Raw genomic sequence first — 10,171 nt, 5'->3', positions numbered from 1 at the left:
GAGAGTACATAGGGAAGAAATTATATTTATGTACCTTTGATGGGAGGGTAAAACAGTAGAAGTTTACTGAGGAGAGTATAATAATATGCACGAGAATAGTTGCAATTTTATACCGTTTGAATCAGTGATTCCACTTCTAAGAAAGTAATGCTTATAAATAGAGATATAAACAAAGATGTTTGTACAAGGGTGCTCACAGTTCTTTTAACAATAGATAAAAGAAATCAACAACACCAATGTCTAATACACTATTCTAATTTTTTTACATGAATTATCTCATTTGCTCCTGAAAACCAATCTGAGGTACACACAAACTCCAGTTTTTTAGATCAGAAATCAGAGGGGGAAAATATCAGAGACACAAAAATTTTTAAACATTATATCATATAAATGAATATCTGAGATATAAAACAAATAAAATATTTAAATTATATATGCGTATGCATATACATATATGTAATTGGACGATATTGAGGGTTTGCAAATGTGTCCAAGGATCCCTTTGTGTTCCAGGATATATATATTCCCACATATGCTTGAGTACTTACATTTGTTTTTATTGTTGTTCAAGTACAATTTTATGCCTTTCCCCCCCACCCCTCCCCACCACTCCAGCCTTCCCTACCTCCTCCCCCGGTTTCCACCCCACCTTGTTATTGTCCACGTGTCCTTTATCATTGTTCCTGAAAACCCTTCACCTTTTCCCCCCATTATCCCCTCCCTTTGAGTACTTAAAATTTTTAAAACATTTTGCTTTAAGCACTTTTGGCTTTTATTTCAAAGATATTCTAACAATTATCTAAATTACCTGGGTATCTGCCATGAAAATTTAGTGCTCAGATTACTTTTATGATCGTATTAGTGCCCAGTGATCACATAAAGTGAAAATGCTTAGTATTGTTTAAGCATGTATGGCTACATTAGGTTGATATATCCTGATGTCAAAATGGTAAGAGAACTCACATTCAACTCAACTGCAGAACTCACACTAAATTATGTTACTTATAAGTACCTGAAATTTTTATTTCTATACTTGGTTGCTTGTATATTATCTTCCTCTCACTACCGGAATATAAGCTCCAGGACAGCAGGAATCTTGTCTGTCTGCATTTTGCTGCATCCCAGAACCTAGAATAGTGCCTGGAATATAAATGCTCAATATATTGAATGAACAGATATGAAACAGATCCTAATTTAGTACTATACTCTGGTGAAGAATGTACTCTAAGTAGTGATCTTCAGCTAACCATATGACCTGAACCATATGCCCATCATGAATTACTGGTATGTGCAATCATATCCATGTAGTCATAAAGTACTCCATCATCAAGTGGATCCTCATCCTACACTCCTCTATAAGGCCCAAATAAGTAGCACTGACAGCTTTCTTGGACTCTGTGGAGTACCTTTTGTCACACTGTCATAAATCTGTTGGTTTGTACCTCTGTACCCATAAATTGTAAAGTGAGATTGTTCTCAGATGCATGGCTCTTAATGATAATAACTGCGCAAAGTAGACAGATATGACATCTTAGCTCTATTTTAGGAGAAATCGGAAGATCAACAAAGCAGAGAAAGACACATATTGGGCAGATTTTCATAAAAATTACAGTTTACATTCAATATTATTAAACAGGATATCTTCCTGTCTACTTTGCCTAGGATAGATAGCCTAAGGTCAGAGTATACACTGATTCATAAGCAGTGACTAATGGTGCGGTCAGAAAGTGAGGGATTTAAAATGAACACAATTGATTACAACAGCTGATGAAAAGATAGGATGAACTTTTTGCCAAATGGACCCAAAACTAGCATACTTAAGTTTCATATAAATGCTAATCTGAAATTTACCACTGCGGGAAAAAAATGGCAATTGGGTTAATGAGATGCCCTTTCAGCAGCCCAATGCTAGTTGAAGTGAGGTACCACTTTCTCAGACGGGGTATGCATAGTGAGGAAGATACCAAAGAGTGTAGAAAGTCTGCAGTTCTCCAAGTTCTCTAAAGTCAAGTATATATTGCCATCACTTTTGTCAGTGTGCCAATCTTTTCCAAGTTGTTCTCTAATTTCTATACAAGAAATAACAGAGGACAATGAACTCAGCTACCATTGTAATTAAACTAATACAACCCATATTGGAATTTGACTCTTAGCTATCTCATTCCCACAGTTTCAGCCAGTCACAAAAACATTGAATTTCACTCTGCTTCTTGACCTGAGAAATTCAGGACTTCAGTTCTTAATTCTCTTGCTTTAAAGTATCCATTCCATCAGAAGTAACCACATTATATAGGGATCTCATTGTTTCTCATGTTCTTTTCAGCATTTTACAACAATTTCTTCTGGATATTTGCCCTCAGTGGGTCCTTGGTCTTAGCCCACCATAAGCAATAAATTACTTGTTTTATCACTGCATACTCTGATCTGAAATATAAATAAATATTTTCCAACTTATCTAGATAAGCTATTCCAAATAAGTCATTACCTTCATGTTCTGTTGTCTACAATCCACTCTTTAGTACTATTTTATATATTATCTTATGTTCTTTGGTTACAAATGATAGACTTTAACTTATGCTAACTTGATCAAAGAATTTATTGAAAGGACAAGGGATATTTCATATAATCAAATAAAAAGCTGAACAATCAGCCCTGGCTCGAGTGGCTCAGTGGATTGAATGGTGATCTGAGAACAAAATTAATTTCCTAGTCAAGACACATACCTGGATTGCAGGCCAGGTTCTCAGTTAGGGTGTATGTGAGAGGCACCTAATCAATGTATCTCTCATACATTGATGTTTCTATCCATCTTTTTCTACTTCTCTTCCCTCTCTCTAAAAATAATAAAATCCTTCTTCAAAAAGCTGAACAGTTTGCAGATGACATGATAGTGTACAGGGAAAATCCTATAGATGCTACCCCAAAATTGCTGGACCTAATAAATGAATTTGCCAAAACAGCGGGTTACAAAGTCAATATCCAGGAATCAAAGGCATTTTTATATATTAACAATGAAACAGCAGAAGCAGAAAGCAAGAAAAAATCCCATTCAATATAGTAAAAAGAAAAATAAAATATCAGGGAATAAATCTAACCAAGGAGGTAAAACGCCTGTATACAGAAAACTACACAACACTGAAGAAAGAAATCAAGGAAGACACAAACAAATGGAAACATGTACCATGTTCATGGATTGGAAGAATTAACATAATCAAAATGTCCATACTACCCAAAGCAATCTACAGATTCAATGCCATACCTATTAAAGTACCAATGGGATATTTCACAGACATAGAACAAACACTTCAAAAATTTATATGGAACCATAAAAGACCCCAAACAACAGCTTCAATTTTGAGAAAGAAGAATAAAGTAGGAGGGATCACAATATCTGACACCAAACTGTATTACAAGGTCACTGTAATCAAAACAGGCTGGTACTGGCATAAAAACAGGCACATAGACCAATGGAACAGAACAGAGAGCCCAGAAATAAACCCAACTCTCTATTGTCAATTAATATTCGACAAAGGGGGCAGTAACATAAAATGGAGTAAAAATAGCCTCTTTAACAAATGGTGTTGGGAGAACTGGACAGCTACATGCAAAAAAATAAAACTTGAGCACCAACTTACACCATACACCAAAATAAATTCAAGGTGGATAAAAAAACTTAAATATAAGTGGTGACACCATTAAAGTCCTAGAGGAGAACATTGGCAGGAAAATCTCAGATATTTCGTGCAGCAACATTTTTACTGATATGTCCCCTACAGCAAGGGACATAAAGGAAAGAATAAACAAATGGGATCTCATCAAAATAAAAAGCTTCTGCATGGCTAGAGAAAACAGATAAAAGATATTAAGATAAAAAGAGAACCAACTGTTTGGGGAAACATATTTGCCAATGATACCTCAGACAAAGGTTTAATCTCCAAAATATACAGAGATTACATGCCTCCACTCTGAGAAGACAAGCAACCCAATTAACAAATGGGCAAAGGACTTGAACAGACACTTCTCCAGGGAGGACATACAGAGGGTCCAGAGACACATGAAAAGATGCTCAGCATCACTAGTCATCAGAGAGATGCAAATCAAAACCACAGTGAGATACCACTTTACACTGGTCAGAATGGCTATCATAAACAAAGCAACAAACAAACAAATGTTGGAGAGGTTGTGGAGTATAGAGAATCCTAATTCACCCTTGGTGAAATTGCAGGCTGGTACAACCATTATGGAAAACAGTATGGAATTTTCTCAGAAAACTAAAATTGGACCTGCCTTTTGACCCAGCAATTCCACTGCTGGGATTGTATCCTAAGAACCCTAAAACACCAATCCCAAATAACATATGCACCCCAATGTTTATAGCAGCACAATTTACAATAGCCAAGTGTTGGAAGTAACCTAGGTGCCCATCGGTAAATGAATGGATCAAAAAAGTATGGTACATTTACACAATGGAATTCTATGCAACAGAAAGAAAGAAGGAGCTACTACCCTTTGCAACAACATGGATGGAACTGGAAAGCATTATGCTGAGTGAAATAATCCAGGTGTTGAAGGACAAATACCATATGATCTCACCTTTAACAGGAACCTAAACAACAAAACAAATAAACATGCCAAATATAAACAAAACACTGAAATAGAGAACAGGCAGACAGGGACCAGAGGGAAGAGGGGAGGAAATTTCAGGGGAAAAGGGGAAGGATTCACAGGAACTAGTGTGAAGGACACATTGACAACAACTAAGGGGGTTGGAAATGGGAGGGAGGTGGGGAGCACTGGGTGGGGTGAGCTGAGATGGGAGTAAAAGACAGACAACTGTAATTGAACAATAATTAAATAAAAAATAAATTTAAGAAAAGCTGAACAATCAAACTTGAGAGAGTACAGGTAGCAGGGAAGTTCCCAACATCTAAACAATAGGATTTCTATTGATGCTATAGAACAATGTAACAACGTAAGACTAAAATCTGACTGAATTAACTTTTTTATGTTTTGTTGTTTATGCTACTACAAGTGTCCTATTTTATCCCCATTGACCCCCTCCACCCAGCCTGTTCCTCACTTCCACAGTCAATTCCCACACTGCTGTCCATGTCCATGGGTCCCTCATGTACGTTCTTTGATTAATTCCTTCCCCTTCTTTCAATCAGCCCCCACCTTCTCCCTCCCCTCTTATAGCTGTCAATCTATTCCATGATTCTATGCCTCTGGTTCTATTTTGTTCATTACTTTACCTGTTTATTAGATTCCTTTTTTAAGTGAGATCATATGATATTTGTCTTTTACCAACTGACTTATTTCACTTAGCATAATACTCCCCAGTTCCATCCACGCTGTCGCAAAGGGTAGGAGCTCCTTCTTTCTCTCTGATGCATAGTATTCTATTGTGTAAATGTACCATATTTTTCCCATTTTTTAAAATTTTAATTGTTGTCCAAGTACAGTTTTCTGCCTTCTACTCCCATTCCAGCCCACCTCCCAGCCCTCTCCACCTCCCTCCAGTTACCACCCCCCCTTTGTTTTTGTTCATGTGTTCTTTAAACTTGTTCCTTCAAACCCTTCCCCCTTTCACCTGAAATTCCCTCCCCTCTTCCCTCTGGTCATTGTCAGCCTGTTCTGTATTTCAAAGTCTTTGGTTATATTTTGCTTGTTTGTTTGTTTTGTTATTTAGATTCCTGTTAAAGGTGAGATCATATGGTATTTCTCTTTCACTGCCTGGCTTATTTCACTTAGCATAATGCTCTCCAATTCCATCCATGCTGTCACAAAGGGTAGGGTCTCCTTACTTTCTGCTGCATAGAATTCCATTGTGTATATGTGCCATTGTTTTTTGATTCATTCATTTACTGATTGGCACTTAGGTTGCTTCCAACTCTTGGCTATTGTAAATTTTGCTGCTATGAACATTGGGGTGCATAGGTTCTTTCGAAATGGTGTTCCAGGGTTCTTAAGATATAATTCCAGTAGTGGAATCTCTGGGTCAAAAGGCAGTTCCATTTTTAGTTTTCTGAGGAAATTCCATAGTGTTTTCCCTAGTGGCTGCACAAGTCTGCATTCCCATCAACAGTGCACTAGGATTTCCTTTTCTCCACATTCTCTCCAACACTTGTTTGTTGCTTTGTTTATGATGGCCATTCTGACAGGTGTGAAATGCTAACTCATTGTGGTTTTAATTTACATCTCTCTGATGACTAGTGATGCTGAGCATCTTTTCATATGTCCCTGGGCCCTCTTTATGTCCTCCTTGGAGAAGTGTCTGTTCAAGTACTTTGTCCACTTTTTAATTGGGTTGCTTGTCTTCACTGAGTGCAGCCCTGTGAGTTCTTTATAGATTTTGAAGATTAAACCTTTGTCTGAGGTATCCGTGGCAAAAATGGTTTCCCATATAGGTGGTTCTCTTTGTATTTTAATGCTGTTTTCTTTAGCCATGCAGAAGCTTTTTAATTTGATGAGGTCCCATTTGTTTTTTCTTTTCTTTATGTTCCTTGCTCTAGTGGACATATCAGTGAAGATGTTGCTGTGTGGAACGTCCGAGATTTTCCTGCCAATGTTTTCCTCTAGGACTTTTATGTTGTCACAAGTTATGTTTAAGTCTTTCATCCACCTTGATTTCATTTTTGTGTATGGTGAAAGTTGGTGCTCAAGTTTCATTTTTTTTGCATGTAGCTGTCCAGTTCTTCCAACACCATTTGTTGAAGAGGCTCCTAGCACTTGTTTGTCGATTTATTAATGATGGCCATTCTGACAGGGGTCAGGTGGTATCTCATTGTGGTTTTAATTTGCATCTCTCAGATGATTAGTGACATTGAGCATCTTTTCATGTGTCTATGATACATCTGTATGTCCTCCTTGGTGAAATGTCTATTCAGGTCCTTTCCCCATTTTTTCTTTTATAATAGATTATATTTATTTTATTTTTTATAATGTGTTTTATTGATTATGCCATTACAGTTGTCCCATTTCCCCCTTCACTTCCCTCCACCATGCACACCCCCTCCCACCCACTTTCTCCTTCTTTAGTTCATGTCCATGTGTCATAAGTTCTTTAGCTTGTACATTTCCCACACTACTCTTGCCCTACCCCTCTCTGTTTTCTCCCCACTGTCTATGCTACTTATTCTCTGTACCTTCTCTCCCACTTTCCTCCTCCCACTGCCCTGTTGCTAACCCTCAATGTGATCTCCATTTCTGTGGTTCTGCTCCTGATCTAGCTGTCCTCTTAGTTTGCTTTTGTTTTAGGTGTGGTTTTAATAACTGTGAGTTTGCTGGCCTTTCATTGTTCATATTTTTATCTTCTTTTTCTTAGGTAAGTCCCTTTAACATTTCATAAAATAAGGGCTTGGTGATGATGAACTCCTTGAACTTGGCCTTATCTGAGAAGCACTTTATCTGTCCTTCCATTCTAAATGAAAACTTTGCTGGATAGAGCAATCTTGGCTGTAGGTCTTTGGATTTCATGACTTGGAATACTTCTTTCCAGCCCCTTCTGGCCTGTAAGGTGTCTCTTGAGAAATCCGCTGACAGTCTGATGGGAAGTCCTTTGTAGGTGACTGTCCCCTTATCTCTTGCTGCTTCTAGAATTCTCTCCTTATCTTTAATCTTGGGTAACTTAATGATGATGTATCTTGGTGTGTTCCTCTTTGGGTCCACCTTCTTTGGGACTCTCTGAGCTTCCTGAACTTCCTGGAAGTCTATTTCCTTTTCCAGATTGGAGAAGTTCTTCTTTATTATTTGTTCAAGTAAGGTTTCCACTTGTCACTCTTCCTCTTCCCCTTATGGTACCCCTATAATTCAGATGTTGGAATGTTTAAAGATGTCCTGGAGGTTCCTAAGCCTCTCCTCATTTTTTTGAATTCTTGTTTCTTCATTCTTTTTTGTTTGGTTGTTTCTTTCTTCCTTCCGGTCCACTCCATTGAATTTGAGTCCCATTTTTCTTTCCATCACTATTGCTTCCCTGTGCATTTTTATTCATTTCACTTAGTGTAGCCTCTATTTTTTCGTCTAATTTGTGACCAAAATCAACCAGTTCTGTGAGCATCCTGATCACCAGTATTTTGAACTGTGAATCTGATAGGTTGGCTATTTCTTGGTCGCTTAAAAGTATTGGCTCTGGGGCTTTGATTTATTCTTCCATTTGGGCCATAATTTTTTGGTCAGGTCTTGCCTGTTATATATGAGGGGCGGAGCCTTAGGTGTTCACCAGCACAGGGCAACCATGTCATTGGGTTGTGATGCTGTATGTGGGGGCAGGGTCAAAGAGGGAACAATGGCACTTGCTCTTTCCCAGGTGGATGGGCTTGTGTACATTCTAGGACCCTGTGGGTCTCTCTAATGCATTCTCCTGTGAGGCTAGGAGTTTCTCCTGGCACCTTTTCAATCAGTGTGTTTAGGTTTTATTTCCTGACACTGGAGCCCTGGGTTGCGCGGTCTATCTTGCTGCCCATTTTTGCCTAGTTTATCTACGCATGAATGTGTGATCATGGTCAGCCTAGCACTGCCTGCACTCCTAGGTCTGGCAGCCACCACCTTTTCCTGCCACCGCCGCCGACTCCTCCCTTCTTACCAGTCTGGTTGAATGGTTGTCAGACTTCTGTACAGTTTATTTTTCTGTCTGTTCTGGTTGTGTTTTTGTTTCTAAATCTTTTTTGTCCTTAATTTTGGTTGTGGCAGGAGGCACAGTGTTTCCGCCTATGCCCCCATCTTGGCCTGAAGTCCCCTTTCCCCATTTTTTAAAAGATTTTATTTATTTATCTTTAGAGGGGAAGGGAAGGAGAGAGGGAGAGAAACATCAATGTATGGTTGCCTCTCATGAGTCCCCTACTGGGAACTGGCCTGCAACCCAGCCATGTGCCCTGAATGGGAATCCAACCATGATTGTGTGGTTCGCAGTCCTACACTCAACCCACTGAGCTACACCAGACAGGGCCCCATTTTTTAATTGGATTGTTTGTCTTCCTGATGTTGAGTTCTATAAGTTCTTTATGTAGTTTGGAAATTAACCCCTAATCAGGTGTGTCATTGGCAAATAAGTTTTCTTATACAGTGTGGTCCCCTTTCATTTTGTTGATGGTTTCTTTTGCTGTATAGAAGTTTTTAATTTGATGTAGTCCCATTTGTTTATTTTTTTCCTTTATTTCTCTTGCCCTAGTAGATGTATCAGCAAAAATATTGCTATGTGAGATATCTGGAGTTTTACTGCCTATATATGCCCTAGGATTTTTATGGTATCACAAATTATATTTAAGTCACTTATTCATTTTGAGTTATTCTGCTGTATGGTGTAATTTGGTGGTCTCATTTCATTTTTTGCATGTTCCAGTCTCATCTCCAAACACCATTTATTAAAGAGACTGTCTTTACTTTATTGTATGCTCTTGCCCCCTTTGTCAAATATTAATTGGCCATAAAGACATGGATTTATTTGTGGACTCTATTCTGTTCAGTTGAATAAAATGTTATAAAACTAGAAATCAATTACAAGAAAAAAGTGAAAAATACACAAAGACACAGGGGTTAAACAACATGTTACTAAACAATGAATAGGTTAATAATAAGATTGAGGGAAAAAATCAAAAGATACCTTGACCAAAAGAAAATGAGAACAAAACAATGCAAAATTTATGTGACATATTGAAGAGTCCTGAGTGGAATTCAGAGCACTACTAGCCTATCTTAAAGAACAAGAAAAATATTTTTTAATTTAATTTATTTATTTATATATTTTTAATATATTTTATTGATTACACCATTACAGTTGTTCTATTCCCCCCTTCATTCCCCTCCACCCACACACTCCCTCCCCCACTATTCTCCCTAGTTTATAATCACGTGTCTCAAGTTCTTTAGATTCTATATTTCCCCCACTATTCTCACCCTCCCCCTATCTATTTTCTACCTACCATCTATGCTATTTTCTGTGCCTTCTCCCCCCTTCTCCTCCTCCCACCCCCCTGTTTCTAACCCTCCATGTGTTCTTCCTTTCTATGGTTCCACTCCTGATCTAGCTGTCCTCTTGGTTTGCTTTTGTTTTAGGTGTGGTTGTTAATAACTGTGTGTTTGCTGTCCTTTCACTGTTCATATTTTTCATCTTCTTTTTCTTATATAAGTCCCTTTAGCATTTCATATAATAAGGGCTTGGTGATGATGAACTCCT

This window comes from Sturnira hondurensis, unplaced genomic scaffold (genome assembly GCF_014824575.4).
Source record: "Sturnira hondurensis isolate 20B ecotype Veracruz unplaced genomic scaffold, ASM1482457v3 Scaffold0006301, whole genome shotgun sequence".
Lineage (NCBI taxonomy): Eukaryota > Metazoa > Chordata > Mammalia > Chiroptera > Phyllostomidae > Sturnira > Sturnira hondurensis.
This window is presented reverse-complemented; position numbering follows the sequence as displayed.